The sequence below is a fragment of the Rhinolophus sinicus genome, chromosome 17, assembly GCF_057876585.1.
Source record: "Rhinolophus sinicus isolate RSI-liver-muscle chromosome 17, RSI-T2T, whole genome shotgun sequence".
In the NCBI taxonomy this organism is placed as follows: Eukaryota; Metazoa; Chordata; class Mammalia; order Chiroptera; family Rhinolophidae; genus Rhinolophus; species Rhinolophus sinicus.
Genome location: NC_142517.1, coordinates 206,933,832 through 206,956,525, shown reverse-complemented (window position 1 = coordinate 206,956,525; position 22,694 = coordinate 206,933,832). Strand labels below are relative to the sequence as shown.

The 22,694-nt window shown below is 40.6% G+C and overlaps 1 protein-coding gene across 3 annotated transcripts in view; it reads right to left on the bottom strand.

The window, feature by feature from the left end:
• DIS3L2 (DIS3 like 3'-5' exoribonuclease 2) overlaps nt 1-17,618 on the bottom strand; it is a 299,279-nt gene extending 281,661 nt beyond the window's left edge. Inside the window, exon 1 of one of the 3 annotated variants that reach the window (XM_074314980.2) lies at nt 17,262-17,618. The gene's annotated coding sequence lies outside the window, so the exon portion shown is untranslated. The other 2 variants (XM_074314986.2, XM_074314989.2) reach the window with 2 other exon arrangements.
• Between the last annotated feature and the right edge of the window lie 5,076 nt (nt 17,619-22,694).

Below are 22,694 nucleotides of genomic sequence, written 5' to 3'. Positions count from 1 at the left end.
TCCTTCAGGGATACTGGAGCTCTTTCTCAGAGACAATTAACAAAGACTGGACCAAGCATTGAAGAATGTGCTGGAAGAAACAATCCTTACCTGGCCTGAAGGACAGACAACTTAACAGAGTTTCCGCTAACCTCTCATTTCTAATTTGCTAAGACAACCATCTATTTGATGTTTAAAACTTAATTTCAAATAGTTAATACTGAAAAGTATCTGCATCGTCATTCCATTTTATAAAATTCAAAAACACGCAAAATTAAACAACTTAAGGATATAAACTATGCAGTTCAAGTACGAAGAAAATACAGAATTCAGGTTACCTCTGAAAGGGGAAGAGGTAGGATTAGGAACAGGATCATAAAGAATTCAATGGCAATGACAATTTCTTCTTAAACTAGGTGTTTGGGTACATGCGTATCCACTGTCCTATTATTCTGTATACCTTACATATATTTTGCATACATTATTTTGTAACTCCGCAGCATTTAATAAAACATCAAATTTTAAAACAAACAAGACTACAGAATGCATGTAAAGACATACCGATATGTAGTCTTTTGACTCTAGATTCAACCTCAGCCACTGGAAATCTGTTTGGTTCTATTCATGTCCTTCTAAGTAGTCACCTGTTAGGAGTTAGCAAAATCCTTGATTTTCATCTTTTCTTCTGCAGTTGCATTAACGAGGAGATTCATGGGGGCAGGGAGAGCAAACAGCAGAGGGCAATGCACTCTTTGATCCAATTCACTGAGAACAACTAGCATTCACTTCAGGGAGCTCCAGCAAAGAGGTCACTTGCCAGAGCTCAAGAGTAAAAAGGTTTGCTTAAGATAATTAAGAGTGCTGCAGGAAGAATGACGTGACTGGAACAGTAAGATATTTTTCCATTAATTATTTTTTAACTGATTGAAATTCAGTGAAACCCTCATTAAAATCTCAGCTCTCAATTCTTTTGAGATACAAAGATTAGAGTGAGTCCAGTTGAGCACTCGTCATGTCAGAGCCAATTCTGCACGTGGTGGGCAGCTGTGAGTTCCAGGACAGTACCACACATACTCCTCCCTACCAGCCAGAAGTTACAAAGTCCAGAGAACCAGCCCTAGGCTCTGCCCACAACACTACCATCTGAGCATTCCTTTCATTAAAAAAGTGCAAGATTACACAACGACCCTTAAGTTGAAGTAAGATTCTGGATGCTTGAGGAAGTGGGATACTCTTGGAGTATGGTCAAATGACAGCGGAGACAATCAATAAAGGAATTCACATAAAGCACGCTGACTTCCTTGAAAGGAATTTTATGAACACAGGATTTAAAACTTCTTACACAACAAACAATGCAATCACAAGTACCAATAAAGGAGAACTAAGGATGCTATAGTAAGAAAATGTTATTAATCAATCAACAACCTGTAAATTAATCGTGTGCAAGACAGTACTAAGTAATGAAAGGAAATTTTAAAAGATATCATCCCTGTGTCAGAAGCACACAGCAGTTGAAGAGACAAGATGTATATTAATAAAAAGTTGTGTTAAAGCCAGACATCAAAAATGCTCCCCAGTTCAGTCCAACCTCCCTAGTCATCTGCTTTCCATAATCACACCCAGTTCAGCTAAACCCATGCCCCACCCTCCAACCTCACGCACTGTAGTATCCTCTTGTCCCCTCCTCTAATGCTTTACCCTCCTTAGAGCAACCTGCAAAATCTGACCTGCCCTTCAAGGTGCATCCCAAAAGCTTCCTGCCTCCTTGGAAGTCTTTCATAACCTACACACTCCCTTCTCATCTTTCATAATTCTTCTCTTTCTATTATGGTGCCTTACCTACTCTTACTCCTGTTTCAGTTCTTTATTTGCCTTATCCCTTCTACTGAAGCAGGAGTAATGGAAAGAGCAGAATTTGTGGGGGGAAAAACTAGATTAAACCTGAGTATTAACTGTCTGAACATGACCAAATCAAACCATTAAACTTTCTCAAGCCTGTTTCCAAATATATGGAATAGGGATATTATTATGTATCTAGCATTATTTCTTTAATAAATATGATGTGTTTATGTGAGAGAGACAGAAAGACAGACAAGAGACACAGAAAGAGAAAGGCAGAGAGGAAGAGATAATGTAGAAATATATGGGAATACTTTTTTAAAAGGATAGGAAAGTAGTAGTTATTAGAAATGTATCCCATATGTTCAAAAAGTTAGAGGAAAGATTGAACAGTTTAAGAGACATCAAAGATATAAAAAAAAAAAAATCCAAATCAAACTTCCAGAGATAAGAATTATGATGCTTGAGATGAAAAGCAAACTGGATGCAATTAACAGCAGATTAGACACTGCTGAAGAAAAAATTAGTAAACTTGACAATATAGCAATAGGAACTATGCAAAATGAAAAACAAAGAAAAAAAGAACAGAGCATCAGTAAGCTGTGGAACAACTTCAAACAACCTAATATATGTGCAACTGGAATCTGCAAAGGTGAGGAGAGAGGTGGAGAAATAAAAAACATTTGAATAAATAGCTAAAATTGTTCCAAATCTGATAAAAACTATAAAATCATAAATCCAAGTTCAATGACACAAATCACAAGAAATGTAAAGAAAACAATACCAAGAGAAGCATGATCAATTTTCTTTTTTCAATTAGTTTCAGATGTACAAAACAATGTAATAGACATTTATCATTTATATCCCTCATAAAGTGATAACCCTCTCCCCCAATCTACTACCCCTCTGACATCACATACAGCCATTACATTTCCACTGTCTCTAATTTTCTTAAAACCAATTTAAAGGGAAACTCTTAAAAGCAGCAGAGAAAAAGGACATACTAGGTACAGAGAAACAAGATAACGATGTCAGATTTCTTGTCAGAAACAAGCAAGATAGAAGACAGTGAATCAAAATCCTTATAGTGCTGCTAGAAAAAAACTATCAATCTAGAATTCGTTATGCAGCAAACATATCTTTCAAAAACAAAGTCAAAATACAAACTTTTTCAGACATGTGAAAGCTGAAATAATCATCACCAGCAAATCCAGAAACATTAAAGGGGGCACTTAAACAGAAAGTGATTATAGATGCAAACTATTCCAGAAAATAAAAGGAAAGGTAACAGTACTTCCCAACTCATTCAAGGTTGCCAGCATTACCCTGATACTAAGACAAAAACAGAGACATTACAAGAAAAAATATCTCACACCAGTATGTACAACCATATAACCATAGATGAAAAAACCTTTTTTTTCTTAATTTTAGGAAATCAGTTCCAGTAATATATAAAAAGAACAGTACATCAGGATCAAGTAGAGTTTATCTCGGGAATGCAAGCTTAGCTCTAACATTTGAATGTCAATGTAATTCACCATATTAACAAATGAAAAATGAAAAACACATGATTTCAGTAGACTCAGAAAAAGCATGACAAAACCCTACATTCATTTCTGATAAAAACTCTCAGCAAACTAGGAATAGAAGGAATGACTGAAAAAGAGTATATACAAAAAGCCTACAGCTATCATTATACTTAACAGTGAAAGTCTGAATGCTTTCTTCCTAAGATCAGGAACAAGACAAATATGTCTGCTCCCACCACTTCTATTTAACATTGTACTGGGAATTACAGCCACTGCACTAGGAAAAAGAAATAAAAGATCACAAGGAAGAAGTAAAATTGTCTATATTCACAAATGACATAATCTTTATGTAGAAAACCCAATGGAATCTATAAAAAAAGCTACTAGGATAAGTGAGCATAACCAGGTTGACAGAGATCGATGTACAAAAATATATCATATTTCTATATACGAGCAACAAATATTCAAAACTAAAAAAAAAAACACCATTTCAATAGTATCAAAAAACATATAATACATAGGGATAACTGTGACACAAAAAATGTGCAAGATTTGCCCAGTGAAAACTACAAAATATTGCTAACAGAATTTTTTTTAAAAAGAAAGAAATTAAAAAAAAAAAAAAAAAAACTAAACTGAACAAATGGAGATCACAGCATGTTCAGGGATTGGATGCCTCAACATTGTTAAGATAACAATTTTCCCCAAATTGATCTACAGATTCAATACAATCCTAATCAAATTCTCAAGCAGACTTTTTGGAAAAGCTAACAAAGCTAAAATTAACATAGAAATGAAAGGACCTCAAAATCTGGGGGGGAAAAAACAGCTGAAGGACTTCCACCATCTGACTTCGCCTTCTTAAAAACCTACAGTAATCAAGTCAGTGTAGTATTGGCGTCAAGATAGACACATAGATCAACAATGAAATAGCGAGTCCAGCAATAAAACCACACACACATAAAGATTTTCAACCTAGGTACAACCTATACACAAAGCTATTTGTATATAGGTGAACAGCCTTGTCAACAAATGGTTCTAGAATAGTTGGGTTCCATATGTAAAAAAAGAAATTTACTCCATACTTTGCCCCATACATAAAAACTAACTCAAAGTGGATCATAGATCTAAATGTAAAACCTAAAACTAAAACTTCTAGAACTTAGGAGAATAACTTTGTGATATTAACTTAGGCAAAGATTTCTTAGATAAATCAACAAAAAGCATAATCCATAAAAGAAAAAAATTATAAATTGGACTTGATCAAAATTAAGAACTTCTCTCTTCAAAAGACACCATTAAGAGAATGAAAAGAGTAGGAGAAAATATTTGCAAAACTTATGTCTGAGAAAGGACTTGCATCCAGAATATATAAAGAACTTCTAAAACCAGTAATACGAAAACATAAAACCCAATTAAAAATGAACAAAAGATTTGAACAGACACTTCACCAAAGAAGCTATATGGATAGCAAATAAGTTCATGAAAAGATGCTCGGCATCACTAGTCATTAGGAAAATGCAAATTAAAATCACAATGAGATACCATTAAAAATCAGAATGTTTAAAATTTGAAAGACTGACCATACCAAGTAGCCAGGATGTGGAAGAATCAGACCTCTTATACACGGCTGGTGGGAATACAAAATAGTACAGCCGCTTTGAAAAAACCTGACCGTTTCTTTAAAAGTTAACCATATGCCTATGGTATGATGCAGCCATTCTACTCCTGGGTATTTATGTAGCCAAGAGAAATAAAAGTGTATGTCCACACACAGACTTGTGCACAGTTTCACAGCAGCCTTGTTACCAAAACTGGAAACAATATGTCCATCGATAGTGAATGTACATCCACTCAAACTGTGGTACATCCAGCCAAAGGACTATTACACAGAATTAAAGAGGAATCAACTACTGATACTTTAAAAACATGGATAAATCTCAGAATAATTATAGTGAATGAAAGAAGCATAACTCCATACTATATGATTCCACCTACATAAAATTCTAGGAAATGAAAATTAATACACATGAGAAAGATCAGTGCTAGTCTGAGCTGTAGGTCAGGGAGCCAGGGATATGAGGAAAGCTTTGGGGGTGATGGCTATGCTCACTCTCTTGTTTGTGAGGGTAGTCTCATGACTCCACACATGTCAAAACTTAACAAACTGTACACCTTAAATATGTACAGTTTATAGTATGTCAACTATACCTCAATAAATCAGCTTTTAACAAGTATGGTCTTAACCAATAATTACTAATCCTTCATAATACAATTTGGGCCCTAATTCATTAAAAATTATTCCATTAATAACGTGTATTTTTGTCATAAAATTCACAAGGCATCCTTACTTCCAAACTATTAAGAAAGAGTGAACAAGATTTGAACTGACAAAATTCAGTAAATAATAAAGAAAATTTGTGTCTTTTTGGAACAAAAGATCTCAACAATTCAAATATTTTTTCATTAAAAAAAAAACTTAAAATAGCTAAAAAGAATGACAAACCATGTAAACCACATAGCATTAAACAAAAATAATGTGTTATTATCTCCTTCCTGGTATGGTTGCTGCTACAGCTTCATGTTCAATGCAATCCTTTAAAACTGATGAAGGCTGACCTTGGCAAAGAGAGAAAGGAGGAACTATTGCCCATGTAGGGAAATGCTCTCTAAATGAGGTGAAGTTAAACAGAAATGTTTGGGGCTTTTCTCTGAATCCCTCAGCACCCAGACAATCATTACAAACCCCTCTTCCTCAGCAAAGCCTAATGGGAGATAGACACAATCCAATTTCATTAAAGGAAGCCTGTAGAGGAACCTAGGAACGGGGTTCTTCAATTAGTATCATGCAACTTCCTGTGTCCTCCTGCTTGGGGTACCCAAGCTCTCATGGGGTTCCCAAGCTCTCAAGTCTACCAGATACTCCAACAATGGCTTTCCTTCATTTCAAGGATTTTTTAAGCCACAGGGAACAGGTAACTTCCTAGTATATCAGTCTACTATATCACTTGCCCTCTTCTTTATCAATCCTATAGTACAGTGTTTTCCCGAAAAGAAGACCTAGCTGGACTATCAGCTCTAATGCGTCTTTTGGAGCAAAAATTAATATAAGACACAGTCTTATATTACATTATATTATGTAAGACCGGGTCTTATATTATAGTAAAATAAAACCCGGTCTTATATTAATTTTTGCTCCAAAAGACGCATTAGAGCTGATGGTCCGGCTAGGTCTTCTTTTCGGGGCAACACGGTATGTATGTTGACGCTCTCATGAGCAGCGTAAATACCTACTGAAATCGGACCCTGATGTAGGGCAGTAGCATGATGCACTGTGATGATGGAAGGAATATGGGCTTTGGAATCACAGACACGTGGGTCCATACTCTGGTTCTAACACTTATTGCCTAATGCTCAATTTTCTCAGCAAGAGTTAAATCATCTTTCTCATTGGACAACAATTGGTATTAAATGACATAATGCATGTGAATTACTTGACACATAGGAAGGAATCCATAAATTATAATCCCCACAATAAACCACAATTTTAAACACTGGGGAGAAAAGGTAAGTTTTTTTGCAAGGGGGGACTATCAATTGACTAAACTTGACCAATTCTAGCCTCAACACAAGAATTAATCACATAACTCAACTCTGAGGCATCACTGCTATGGTTCCAAATCAAATGCTATCTGAAAAGTCTCCTCGTTGTCAAATCTTTCTCTCCTGTTACATGACACAAAGGAGCATCCTTGGCAGTTCCACCCAACACCCACCTTCAGTCTAATAAACGCAACAAGTATCCTGGCCAGGTCTCCCTGACATCACCTGTAACGGTATAGATGGCTGCATCTCAGAGGGATCTCCGGACCCATTCCAGGCCCACAGTTTGATTTGTACATGTGCTCAGTAGTATTTGACTGAAAATGAACTTTATTTCCCACAGCAACTTCCCATAAAAAACAAAAAAACTTTTTGAAGGTTAAAATAAGAGAACATTCTAAAAGTTGAATGGTTAAAATAAGAGGACATTCTAAAAGTTGAATTCTATGAGGCTGAACTTACATTACAGGAAAGCAAAGCCTGGGAACTGGGAAAATGCAAAGAAAAGTTTACAAATCTTCCTCACACAAGAAAATGCTTACACTTTTCTTGCCCTTAAAATATTGAGCCATCTCAAAATCACTTCTGTTCCAATACCAAAATCAACTGGCTTATAGGCATTCTGAGATGAACACTACAAAATGTGGTACAAATATGATTCTTTCAAAAATTTGCCTCAAATTAGCTAACCCAAAAAGTTAAATGCATTAGGTTTTTCATTTCTGATGTTTTGGTTTTTTTCATTAGATTTCATCAAAATTTACAGAGGAACCCAAGTATTCATACCATGGGCAAATACATGCAATAAAGAAAGCATGGGCCAGCCCGGTGGCTCAGGTGGTTGGAACGCCGCCATGCTCCTAACGCCGAGGTCACCGGTTGGATTCCCACATGGGCCAGTGAGCCGCGCCCTGTACAGCTAAGATCTTGAACAACGACTCTCCCTGGAGCTGGGCTGCTGTTAACAGCCAGAGGTCAGCGAAGGCTGCTGTGTGCTGCCATCAGCTGCTGGGTGCTGACACAGGCCAGCCTGAGCGGCCGGCAGCCGGGGAGAGCTGCCGTGAGCGGCTGTGAGCAGCCAACCGGTGACCGACTGCCTCAGCCACGGGGAGTGCAAGGCTCATTAAATGCCACCAGCATGGGCCAGGGAGCTGTGTCCTACACAAGTAGACTGAGAAACAATGGCTTGGGGGTGGGGGGAATAAAATGGTTAAAAAAATGAATGCGTTAGTGCCTGGCACAAAGTAAATAGTCAACAAATAAAAACTTAGGGAAAAAAAGAGAAAAAAGCGTTAGGAAAAGGTGAGGAAGTCTGAACTCTGATTGCAAAAGTGAAAGAACTATTCAAGTGCAGAAGGACCAATGTAAATCTGATTAATATAATCAAGGATCTGAAATCACTGAAGTTCAACATTTTATGTAGGGCCATCTTTTAGGCAATGACAGTCCTGAAGACAATCAATTCATCAACAAGTATTTCCTAGGCATCTAATGTGCTTCAGCATGTGTTATGGAGCTATGGAAATGTTTCTGTACCTCAAAAGACTAGAACACTAAGTCACAACATGTAAACAGGCTGAAACGCAAAGGGCACGAAGCACAAAAGGCACCCACCCAAGAGCTCAAAGACTGGAGCTCTAGTCCCAACTCTGCCCAACTCACTAGATGTCTGTCCTTGGGCAAATCACTAAAACTTCTACAGGATTCATTTTTCTCACCTCAAATAAGAGCGGGCTGGACAGGATTATTTCTAAGGCCACTTCCATTCTGGGTCTATTAATCCAAGTTGAAGGACAAAGGAGAGGAACTGGGCCTTTAAAGAACTAAGACGATTTTAATTGACTGATAGAAGAAGGTATTCCAGGAAAGGAGCATGAAGGTAAAAATGAACACATCTTGTATGATCTCACTTATTTGAGATATCTAGAGTAGTCAAAATCCAGGAAACAGAAAGTAGAAGGGTGGGTGCTGGGAGCTGGGGGGAGAGGAAAAATAGAAAGTTTTAGTTTTGCAAGATGACAAAGTCCTAGAGACCTGTTACACAACAATGTAAATATAGTTAACACCATTGAACTGTACACTTGAAAATGGTTAAAAGGGTAAATTCTATGTTTTTAGTACAATAAAAAGTCATGGAAATTAGTGCCCTAGAGATCACACTGATGCAAAAATATTTCAAATCAACTAACTTCTAGTGTCCAATCTTTTTTCTTTTTTTTTTTTTTAAATTTATTGGGATGACAATTGTTAGTAAAATTACATAGATTTCAGGTGTACAATTCTGTATTACATCATCTATAAATCCCATTGTGTGTTCACCACCCAGAGTCAGTTCTCCTTCCATCACCATATATTTGATCCCCCTTACCCTCACTCCCACCCCCACCCCTAGTGTCCAATCTTAATCTCTAAAATTCCTTTTCTCCCAATTAAAAAAAAAAAAGTGGACATCTCTTGCTAGTGAAACATGGAGGCTTCCCCAACGACAATAAAGCTGAGGGAGCATGCTGAGAAAATGAGGAAAGTATACAACACAAAGCAATGGTAGTAACACAAAGCAGGCTGTTCAATCACAATCTGTCATCCCCACCCACCATCCAGCCTACGTCTCTGAGTAAAACCATACAGGGGCTTCTCTATACTCCAAGGATAAAGAAAAACTCAACTTGCTCACTAGGCCTCCCTCCCTCTGCCCACCTCTCCAGGCCCCCTTCCCACCAGATTCTTCCTTCTTCCTGCTCCATACAAGCTGTCCTGGAAGTCCCCAGTTCTCTTCACCAACCCTGCCATCAGAGGGTCCCTGCCCTTGCAGTTTGCTCTGCCTGGAACAGCCTTCCTTACCAGCATATTCAATTCAAATTTCAATTTAGATTTCAATTCAAATGTCACTTCTGCGACTTCCCTGACTCAAACACTTGTCACAGTTGCAGTTTTACATTCATGTGATTATCTGGTACCTGCTGAGGACAAGGACCATGTATACATTCACTCTCCCCCACTACCAACGCCAAGCACAGTGTCTCGCACCAAGTAGGCACTTATTTGTTGACAACCATATTTCCCCCAAAATTAGACCTAACCGGAAAATAAGCCCTAGCCTGATTTTTCAGGATGCTCGTAATATAAGCCCTACTCCAAAAATACGCTCTAGTTAAGATCATCAGCCAGATGGACGCATTTAGTACGTCTGTTGCAACATATGATGGATGTATTGAATTATAAAATATTAATATATAATTAAATAGAAATATTGTTGACATTAATACTTTAAATAAATGATTATAAGTTATAATTAAGTATTTGTAAATACCCAAGCGGGCGCCTTTGGACGAGAGGTAAATGCCTATAAAAACAGATGAACTCAAGACTTATTGCCGAACGACCAACTGGAGTACAGACACAACGCATGAATAACGTGCGCACTTGATAACGAACAGACGTGGTTGTGTCTAATATGAATCTTCATAATTCAATACATTGTGTATTGTAATGGACGTACTTAATGCACAAGTGTGAAATAAAGAAACGTTTTCTGAATTTTGGTGCCTGCAATTTTTCGTCACTTTGGTGTGGACCATCATTCCTAACTGTCATCATTTTTGTTGCCACTCCTGTCTTGTAAGTATGTCTTCAATTAACACTTGACTTAATGGTAGATTTAAAGGGACTACAGCTCAGTTTTCGAACGTCTCCGTTGACGAACATTTTGGTTTACGAATGCCGTAAATTTTACGGATCTCTGGTATCCTTAGATAGTAAAATTCATGCTAAATTTGCAGTTTTAGGGATTGATTTCAAAGGTCTGGAATGGATTGATCCATTTTTCATTACTTTCTATGGGGAAACCATGCCTCAGTTTTCAAACATTTCAGAACTCAAACGGTCTTTCGGAACGATTATGTTCAAAAACAGAGGTACCACTGTATTTTGACCCCCAGACAAGATGAGTGCTAAAAGAAAGAGCTATTCCATCGAGTACAAGAAAGGAGGACTCCCAGGGCAAGAATCTTACGGCTTTCTGCAAAGAGAAGTTGGATCTCTGAATGGTCCGAAAATGGCGAGCAGAGTACGATAACCTCAGTCAACAGGTGGATAAGGAAAATGCTAAGAAGCGCTAGTGTGGACCAGGTCAGCAACCATTATTTCCTGAGCTGGAAGACATCACCTGTGAATGGATTGCTGACAGGAGAGCAAAGCCTTTGGTTGTGTGCAAGGCTGGTATTCAAGCATTGGCCCTTGCAATGGCACCCCAGTTAGAAATATCCCCAGAAGAATTCAAAGCTTCACAACACTGGCTGGATGGCTTTCTTCAGCGATATGAACTGTCTTTAAGATCGAGAACACTGTTCAAGCTGGAAGATACTGGAGTTGTTAAACATGCACTTGCCTTCAAGTCCTTTATTGATGGCATCGACTTTTCTAAATACAGTAGTACCTTGGTTTTCGAACATCTCCGTTGACGAACATTTTGGTTTACAAAGAACGCCGTAAACCCGGAAGTAAATGCTTCAGTTTTCGAACATGCCTCAGAAGTTGAACATGTCACGTGGCTTCCACTGCCAGCTGTTGAATCCTGAGCACCCGCGCAAAACGGAGGTGATATTTGGGCTTATTTGGTGACTGTGTGCAATCAATCTGTGCTCATTTCATCTCAGGAGCACTCTGCCAATCACCCCTTGCTGTGAGAAGTGGATAAAAGTTGCAAAGCCAAGAGAATCATTAACAGAACAACAATAGAGGTAAAGAAGGAAACTATTTCCAAACATGAAAGTGGTGTCCGTGTATGTGATCTGGCAATGCAGTTTGGTATTGCCAAATCTACAATCTGCACCATCTTAAAAAATAAAGAAGCCATTAAAGGAGCCAATGTTGCAAGAGGTATTAAAACACAAGACAAAGAACAGACAATTGAAGAAGTGGAAAATTTGCTTTTCATATGAATAAATGAAAAACAGTTGGCCAGTGACAGCACTTCTGAGAGCATAATTTGTGAAACAGCTTCACATTTGCATGCTGACTTCATCAAAAACACCCCTGGAACAAGTGCTGAGAGTGACGCTTTCAAGGCAAGTAGACGGTGGTTTGAAAAGTTGAAGACAAGTGCCATACACAATGTGGTGAGACAGGGTGAAGTGCCAGTGCCAACAAAGAAGACACCAACCAATTTGTTTTGAAACTTAAAGATTATGTAGAGGCAGAGGGCTTCCATCCCCAGCAAGTTTTCAACCATGATGAGACAGGCCGCTTTTGGAAGACAATGACAAAGAGGACCTATATAACAAAGAAGCAGAAATCATTGCCAGGACACAAGCCCATGAAAGACAGGCTAACCCTTTTATTTTGTGGAAATGCAAGTGGGGATTTTAAGTTGAAGCCTTTGCTAGTCTTCCATTCTGAGAATCCCAGGGTATTTAAGAAAAGCAATGTTATAAAAAGCAAATTGCATGTGACGTGGAGGATGAACAGTAAAGCTTGGGTAACCAAGCAGTCTTTTATTGAGTAAGTTCATAAAGTGTTCAGGCCAAGTGTAAAAAAATACCTCCAAGACAAAAATCTTCCAATGAAGTGCCTGCTTGTTATGGATAATGGTCCAGCTCACCCCCCAGGCTTGGAGGATGCTTGATGGAAGAGTTCAGTTTTATCAGTGTAAAGTTTTTGGCCCCCAACACGGCTCCTCTCATCCAGCCCATGGACCAGTAGGTCATATCTACGTAATTTTAAGAAGCTTTATATCAAAGCACTGTTCCAAAAGTGCTTTGAGGTGACCCTCAGAGAGTTCTGGAAGAATCATTTCAATATCCTACGTTGCTTACATCTCATAGACAAAGCATGGAGAGATGTGTCTCAGAGAACAATGACATCAGCACGGGAGAACTTGTGGCCAGACACTGTCCCTGAACATGTATTTGAGGATGTTGAAGAGGATGCTCCTGGTGTTGAGGATGTTGTGTCTCTGGGAAAGTCCATGGGCTTGGAAGTGAGCAGTGATGATGTGGAGGAGTCAGTGAGGACCACAAGTCTGAACTCACCACAGAAGAGCTTCAACACCTTCTGACGGAGCAGCAACAGGTAGGAACTGAGGAATTGTCTTCGGACGAGGAGGGAAGACAAAGTGTTTCTATTGCACTAATCAAAGAAATGTGTGCAAAATGGGTTGAAGTATAAATTTTTGTTGAAAAATACCACCCTGATAAAGCTGCTGTAAGTCATGCCACTAACATTTTCAACGATAATGTTATGTATCACTTTAAAGAAATTTTAAAACATTAGAAAAAGCAAATGTCAATGGAAAACTTTTTAGGGAGGAAAAGATCCAGTGAGTCTAAACCAGGTGTCAGTGGTATAAACAAATCAAGGGAAGGAAGGGCAGGAGAGGAGTCACCTACAGTGATTCTGGAAGAGGGCTACAGAACACCTGAACAACATTCATCTATTGTGATTCCAGAAGAGGACCACAGAACACCTGAACAACACTCACCTATTGTGATTCCGGAAGAGGACCACAAAACACCTGAACAACATTCACCTATTGTGATTCCGGAAGAGGACCACAGAACACCTGAACAACACTCACCTATTGTGATTCCGGAAGAGGACCACAGAACACCTGAACAACACTCACCTATTGTGATTCTGGAAGAGGGCTACAGAACACCTGAACAACACTCACCTATTGTGATTCTGGAAGAGGGCTACAGAACACCTGAACAACATTCATCTATTGTGATTCCAGAAGAGGACCACAGAACACCTGAACAACACTCACCTATTGTGATTCCGGAAGAGGACCACAAAACACCTGAACAACACTCACCTATTGTGATTCTGGAAGAGGGCTACAGAACACCTGAACAACATTCACCTATTGTGATTCCAGAAGAGGACCACAGAACACCTGAACAACACTCACCTATTGTGATTATTGAAGGGGACCCCTCCATTCAAACCATGACTATCATCATTGCAGGTAAGAAAAAATTACATTTTCATTTTTATCATCTACAGTACTGTTTTTACATTGTTCATTTATTATTGCTTTTACAGTACAGCGTATTGTGTTTATTGCTTTCATTGTGTATCATTTTATGTATCTATGGTATCATTAGATAGTAAATTTCATGCTAAATTTCTGTTTTAGGGGTTGATTTTAAAGGTATGGGACAGATTAATCCATTTTGCATTACTTTCTATGGGAAACCGTGCCTCGGTTTTTGAATGTTTCAGAACTTGAACAGTCTTCCGGAACGGATTACGTTAAAAAACCGAGGTACCACCGTACCAACTCTCCAACATGATTGCTATGGGTGAAACTGCAGTGTTTATGGGCCAAGGAACTCAAGCGACAATTGATCAGAGGGGTGCCTCGTCAATCTACATTCCCTCTACAGCTTAAGAAAGTGCATGTGTCACCTGTATTTTAGCTATTCATCCAGATGCAAAGAAAGCTCCACCTCTAATCATCACTAAGGGCAAGAAAGATAAGGTTGAACATGTTTCAGGCATTTATGTTCTTGAAACCGAAAAAGCCTGGTGCACACAAGCAATTATAAGGAAGTGGGTCGATTTAATGCTGCCACGTGTTTTGCGAGGTGCCAAAGAGGTCTGCTAGTCTGGGATTCAGCCAGCAGTTACCGCGCTAAAGACATGAAGAACTTCCTTGCAGAGAAGAACAGAACAAATCATGATTCCCGCAGGAATGACTGCCTATCTCCAGACTCTTGATATTGCAATAAATAAGCCATTCAAGGACCATTTGCACATGGAAATCAATGACTACACTGAAAATAGAATGGAGACAAATCAGTGTGGAAACTTTGTGAAGCCTAGCTTGCAAGAGGTCATGACTTGGGAGAAGAATTCATGGGATAAAATCACTGACAGCTGTGTTGCCAATGCATTACGAGCAGGCTACATGGACAAGAGGTGCTCATTTAAGGAGAGCTCTATTGCTGGACATGAGAGATTGGGGCCAATGGTTCTACAGGAAATGGAGTCGCAAGAAATTCAAGCCGGAATTTGGGGTTTGGAGAGTTATGACGATGATCCAGAAGAAGATGACATGACTCTATTTGAATAAATGTAGATTTTTATACATGAAAAAATAAGACGTCCCCCTGAAAATAAACCCTAATGCGTCTTTTGGAGCAAAAAATAATATAAGACCCGGTCATATAGTCGGGGAAATACGGTAAGTGAATAAATGGGCATTAAAACTATAAGAAAGCAATAAAACATCACAAGAGGACTCCTTAAGAGTGTGCGTATCTTCACGAAATGAATCTTTGGACAATGCCCAAAGCAACTGAGCCTAAAATCCCTATTCAACTCTAAAAAGAAAAATAATTTCAGATGCCTGTACAAGCATACCTCGAAAATACTGCAGTTTCAGTTCCAGACAACCGTAATAAAATAACGTGATAAAGTGAGTAGTAACCTTTTTGCTGGTGGAGGGTCTTGCTTTCCATTTGTTAAAAAAAAAAAAAAAAAAAGGCTACACCTGTGAAGCACAATAAACAGGTATGCCTACGTAAATTTCTTTGGCCCTTCCACGTCTCTAAACAAATAGTTAGCATCAAAGGCAGATAGGTTAACACACACACACACACCCATAAATAAAGCAGAGCTACTAGTTGCTGAGTAACTGTTGTTTGGGTATTTCCTGATGCAGTGCCTGCTACATAAGAGGCATTCTGGAAGTATCTGTCAAATGAAGAAACAGAAACATTTCACAACACTCTTAAGTATGTATGAAACAGTAACTAACTCTATTTAAACTGTAGTGTCTCCTTTAAAAGTAAGATCAACTGCAGAAGCAAATGAAAGAATCTTTAAGTGGCAAAGCCCCCCACTAGCTGCCTCATTATTTTAGATCTCAAACACAAAAAACTGCCAGACAGATTTGTACTAAGAGTGAAATAAATAGGAACTGCAAGCAAGTGACCTTTAAATCTATAAAATGTCACATGAGATTTTTTTTCCCAAACCCTTAAGAATTTAAGGAAAGAAATTATTTAGAATTCCCTGTCCCCTCCAATACAAATACAAGTTGTAGCTACACTTTGGAGACAAATAAACAAATAGTGTCTACACTTTAGAGATATAATCCATAAACATATTCCTGAACATTCAAACCCATACTGATCTCTCCTCCCACTGACTTTACATTTAAACAAATGCTATTTTAGTTTTCCTAAAATTTAATGTGTGCAGTCTCATTTCATATATTTTTTTCATATATATACTTTATATATGAAAAGGATATATATATATATATCCTTTCCGGTGCACATAACACTATAGGTGCTTAATACTTATTGAAATGAAATGAAATTATACTGTTTTGAATAATGGATTTTGATATATAAACTCCTGAATTTTATTCCCAAATGTCATTCCCCAAAATTGTTCATGGGCCTTAGTTTTAGTTCCATCATCATTGGGTCAAATATAAAGTCATTATCCAACAATGTTCAAACAAGGCTTAGAGGTTTTTTTAGTGCCTCTCCTTCAAACTCAATTAAGGGAGGTTTTCAGTCCTTTGTGGTTTCACATAAATTTCAGTTTGTCAATTTCTGGAAGAAAAAAAAAAGCCAGCTGGGATTTTGATAAGTGTGTGGTGAATCTGTTAACAACATCTGCCCCTCCTTTCTTCAAATCGCAAATTTCACTTGAAATTTTTCCTAAGCCTACTCAGTCTCAGGGAGAGGTTCCTTCTGTAGAAAAACTGAAAGATACAAAATCTAAGCGACAGAAGACTAACTGCACAGCTCTGAAGACTGGAAAGCTCATTACCCGGAAAAGGATCCGTTCGAAATATTCAATTAAATGAGTCTCCACGATCAACAAAGCAGACAAGGTGTATCACTTTGGAAAGCAGCAGGCAAACATCCAGTATTACGGTTCGGTGGCTGCCATCCAAGGCTTCCGAAGCGCCCCATCCATCCCAGCCATCCCCGAATGTCCGTATCAGGACCCGTGAGAACGCGCCCACAGGTGACCCGAGCCTGGGGAAACATCCTCTACAGCCACCGAGGGTTTGATGCTGGTTTTCCTCACCGCGCGCTACACTGAGCTGCACGGGAAGGCCAGCGGGTCGGGGGCGAGGAGCCGGACCTCGGAGGCCGGATCTGTCCCGAGCGGGGGGCGTGGGGCGAACGGGGGGCCCGGGAGAGATGACAGAGGCGGAGGGCGCTCGTCCGGGGTCACCGCACGTGCCCCCCGAAGGGCCGGGGAGCCCACGCAGGCCAGACTCGGCTCTGTGCTAAGAGGGGGTTGAGGTGGGGCGCGCGGGGCAAGGGCGGGAGGTCTCACCGTAGCTCCCGGGAGACCGGCGCCGTCACGGTCCCGCAGTTGCTAAGGAGAATGCTCTTCCGGGTCAGGGCGCAGCGTGATACAGAGCAACGGTGGCCGGAAGGGGCCACGCGCGCCGCGCGGGGCGAGTGCGCGCAGAGGCGGTGGGCTGCTGCAGTTCCGCTGCGGCGCGGGCGAGGGGCCGGGCGGCGAGCCGCAGCGCTTGCCCCTGCCTCGCCTCGCGGGGGCGACTGGCTGTGGCCGGCGGCTCTAGATGGGTGGCCTCTGAGACGCCTTCCTGCCGGACCCCCACCAGCTCCGGGCTCCTGCTCGGGGGCCAGCAACCGGTCGCCCTCCTGCCCCTGCCCCTGCTCCTGAACCTTCCAGTTGGGGCCCTCCAGGCTGTACCTCGCGGGGTCGGCTCTCACCCCGCAGACGCCGCCATCCCTGAGGCGTCTCACCCCGCTTCTAGTAGGTTGGTGCAAACGTAATTGCGGATTTTGCAATTATTTTCAACCTTTGAAACCGCAACTACTTTTGCACCAACCTAACAGTGGTAGCTACGCCAGCCCTCTCCTGTGACAGGGTTTAACTCAACGACACGTGCTCGTGCCCGGAGCTAGGTGCAGGGCTGGCACTGCTGATACAGAGAGGGACAACCCACGCGTGGTCCCTGCCCTCGGAATGCACAGGATGGTGGGAGGGCAGGCAAGCAGTATCCTGCATAATGGGACGCTACTAGGGGAGCCTACCCGCCTGCCCGAGGGGGCTATGCAGACCCAAGTGGGGAAAAGCTGATGGTGGAGTCATTCATTAACCAAATAAAAATGGTAAGGGTGAAAGTGTTTCAGGTCAGAAAGTAGGCTCAGTTCAGAAACTCACTGAAAGGTCGGTGTAGCCTACCCAGGGAAGTGTGTAGAGAAGAGAATGGCTATGGATGGCCTAGAAAACATCAAGATTGTAGGTATAAACAAAGGGAAAAAAAACCCGGAAGAGCTGCCAGAATGTTGGATTGAAAGACTTCTGAGGATACAGCAGGAGAGGAAAGAATATCAGAAAGGGGTGGTCACCAGGGTCAAATGCTGTGGAACTCGAGTGCAAGTGGTGACCATGGAAAAAAATCAGAACTACAAAGTCGACAGTGGCTTGAGTCTGTGTACTGAAGAAGTCCACCACGAGATGTTCCATACTGATACAAGTAAAAGAGATAGATTAAATGGTTCCTGAGTACCTTAAGGTTTTAAAAATCACTGTCATAGTATTTGCAAATTTCAGGGTTCCTCTACTAATAACTGAGCTCCTTGAAAGTGGAAAATTGTTATTTAGCTTTGCGTCTACGACGCCTGCCACACACAAAGGCCTCAATGTTTATTTCAAGAATAAATGAACCCATAAAAGCCTTTGGTTTTTAATGTTCATACTGGCCTCTTCAGAACCCTCAGCAAAACTGACGTAGGCAAAATTTGTCTATTCAGTTGATGGAAGAAGCCCAGCAAGGGCAGGAGGAAGAGGCTGGTGGAGATCCAGGGGTTCAATGGGTGGGAGAGGGCCCAACAGAGCCAGGGATGGGAAGATCAGAAGAGGAAAAGAACAAAGGATTGAAAACAGAAGGTGGGGTATAAAGGGCAGAACTGGGAGATGAAGCCCAGGAAACCAAAACCGGTTAGAAGCAGGAATAGAATAGGACAAAGACAACCAAGGAAGCACAATTATTATACGTAAGTTCAACAGGCAGATCCCGTTCTGATTAGACATCTAGCAAAAAGTATGATATCGGCCAGTATGAAGCTGAAGGGCTGGGTGGACGTGTCCCCATGTCCTGTACGTCCAGTGAGCCCCGGGCTTCCTCATATGGGCCAAAGGAAAACCACAATACACGTTGGAGTGACTTGGGGTGAGAGGCTTACCCCACAAGAATACCCCCAGTCCATAGCTCTAGTGCATTCCCATTATATAAAATATTACAATAAGCTCCCCCAACCCCAAAAGAGAAGTATTGCTGTTCCCTGAGAGACTCTAAATCTATGCACAATGGATGTGACAGGCCATCTGTGGGAGTAAACCACAAAATTCAAAATGTGTGGCTGAAGAGTTTAGGAACACCCAAAATTTCAGCCAAAGGGGCCTAGGTATAACACCAGTAAGGCAGGATCAGCAAATGGTTATACTTTTACAAAAGGAAGCTAAATCAATTGTTTTTGTGAACAAGACAAAGTCAACTTTTAAGGTAGAAAAAGGAAGCCCCAAATACATGAAGTATAATAAATAAAGTCTATCCCACATTCCCCTGGCAGCCTTGAATACAGCATCTATTCTAAAGAACTGTGTTCTGTTGAAGGATCAAGGTGATTCATTAGGCTGGGGTTCTGGGAGAACTCATTGGTGCCTCAAGAGAGAGAAACTTGTCATTGCTGTGAAGGGTATATTTATAGAGAACTGCAGGAAGTTGTGGGTGAACTCTGTACTTCCAGGGTGGTGATGGCATGGAAGGTTCCAGGTGATATGCTTTGTGTGACATTGGTCTTTGGATGATGGATGGCCCATGAATGATGCAAAATGCTGTGAGGAATGCCCCCCAAGACCCATGATATGAGTGGAGGACAAGGGTTATCATGCTCCGTTTGTATATGAAGTGAGCCATCTGCTGCCTCCAGGGAACCCCATTTTGGCATTGGGAGGGACTATGTCTGGTATGAAGTCCAAACCTCCCAGGAGTTTAGGGTTATAGACAGCTAGAGCTGTCCCAGAGCTTTCCACTCCCAGCCCAACCCTGGTTCCTAACCACCAACACCACCATTTGGTCTTCTCCTGCACTGACGTCCACCTAGTCACAAAGGCAGATACCCAGCCGCCCGGGAGTCATCTCTGACTCCTCCACTTTCCCTCATCACCTCTCCTTCACCCTAACAGCCCAGTCTAAGAACAAGTCCTGTAGATTGTCTCATTCTTCCCACCCAATTCCACTGTCACCAATTACAGTGAAATGACGAATAATCAAGTAACTCAGGATCAGTAAGAATATTGTAACCTCAAAGATGAAGCAAAGTGATAAAGGCAGTCTGTGGGGGGTGGAAGGGGACAGTTTCGATGAAGTGTGACTCTGTTTCTCCCTTTCCAGTGCCCAATGCTGATTGAGTCTCTGTTTTCTAGAATTCTACAGAGAAAACATCTGATTCACTCAGGCCAACCTACTAATTGAGTTAGGGGTCTGCTGAATCCCATCAGCTGAACCAGGGAGACAGACTCACCCAGTAGAAGTATGGCTGCTCAGCTTTACCCCTTCCTTAAGGTGTGTGTGTGAACACGTGCGTGCGCACACACACACACTTATGAGAGGAGAAGGGGGCCAAAGTTCAATGAAGGGTATGTAGGCAGGGAGAAATGATAATCTTATGCAGTATATAGCCTATCTCCATAGATATGCAAACCCTAGTCTGAAAAGTATGAACATGAGGTACAGTTGTGATAAACGGTAATGATCATGTTTTAAAATATTTAACTGGAGGGCTGGCCTGGTGGCTCAGGCGGTTAGAGCTCCACGCTCCTAACTCCGAAGACTGCCAGTTCGATTCCCACATGGGCCAGTGGGCTCTCAACCACAAGGTTGCCAGTTCAACTCCTCGAGTCCCACAAGGGATGGTGGGCAGCGCCCCCTGCAACTAAGATTGAACACGGCACCTTGACCTGAGCTGCCTCCCGGATGGCTCAGTTGGTTGGAGCGCGTCCTCTCAACCACGAGGTTGCCAGTTCGACTCCCGCAAGGGATGGTGGGCTGCGCCCTCTGCAACTAGCAATGGCAACTGGACCTAGAGCTGAGCTGCACCCTTCACAACTAAGATTAAAAGGACAACTTGACTTGGAAAAAAAAATTTAACTGGAGAGAAATCTTTTCAGAAAATAAAACCAAGAGGACGAGAGTAAGGAGGACTTGGAGATGGTGAGCAAATGACAGAAATATTCTGAATCTACAAGGAAAGAAAAACTTTTTTTAATTAGGACAGATATAAAGAAATGAGCAGTCTGCTTTTTTTTTGGGTAAGTGAAAACATAGTAAAACACAGGAAATTGCGTTCTTCAGAAAATGTTACATTTGATCTCACTTAAATGAATCCAAAAATACAGCATCTAATAGAAATCCTATATTAAGTTAAAGAGAAAACAAAGACTTTCATTAACTGAGAAAAATACAAAATAACACAATTACAACCATTATAAGATTACATGTAAATGGACTAAATTCTATTTAAAAAAACAGAATCATAGATTGGATTAAAAAGACAAAATCCACACCTATGAATCTTATAAAAAGACACACACACACACACATTTAAAGACAAGGAGAGAAGAATTTAAAAGCCTGGCTCAGATAAATCCTGCTTGCACAAAAGCAAGTGTAGCGGGCCCCAGCTTGACTGATGAAGTTATGTTCATCCCCGGATTCCAGCATACCTGGGCATGCCCAGAACACCAGGGGCAGGACCCACTGAAAGTCTGTTTTCATGAGAAGCCAGCATCCTAGCAAAGAATCCCTTCTTCAAGCAAGGCCAAAGAGAAGCCCAAGGACCGCAGGGAGAGGGAGCACCCACAAAACAAGCTGTTTGACCTAAGGTGGCCCTACTCTGTAGCTTTTCAACAGAACGGGGCACCAGCAGGGTATGGGTGCTGTTGGAGCATGTTGGCATAAACTCTCCACAATACTCCATTCATTGGCCCTAAACACAGGCTCTGCCCCAGCCCCACTCAAAAATTGTTGGCAAGTCCCTGCATCTCTATTTCTACTTCTACAAAAGGAGACAATTGGTGGAACTGATCCAAAGAGGAAAAATTGGGAAATAGAGAGCTTTCTCAAGTGTACATTAAGCTTTCATAAAAATTAATTGCAATTTTCAAGATAAAGATATTCACAATAGACAAAAATTGTACACCTACTTCCTCAGAATTCCATACAATAATTAAATTGGAGAGAAAGCCAATACACCGCCTATATGCAAATGACAAGGCAAGAATGGAAGAAAGACTCTGGGATGGAACAATGAGTTGAAAAGGCAACACGAACTATGGGGACGTTATTTTAAAGACAAACAAAGAAAAAATACTGGGTACACAGTTAAAGCTGTATTAGAGGAACTTTTGTATCTTTCACACCTCTGGTAACAAGAAAGAAAAAGAACCAACTAACTCTACACCTAAATTTCAAATAGATACAAGTAACAAATTTAAAAGGGAAAGTAATAAATATGAAATAAATAAATAAATTAGAAAAAAATATATCTGTTCAATATGCGAAAGTGAGATAAAAATTAACTAATATTTACAAACCATTAGTATAGCCAAGAAAAAACAGAAAAACAAAATTCAAAAGACTAAACACAAAAGAGTTTCAATTATTAGGAAATACCATTCAAAGTTAAACACTAATAAGTTTAAAACACTGAAGGAAATGAACAATTTTGA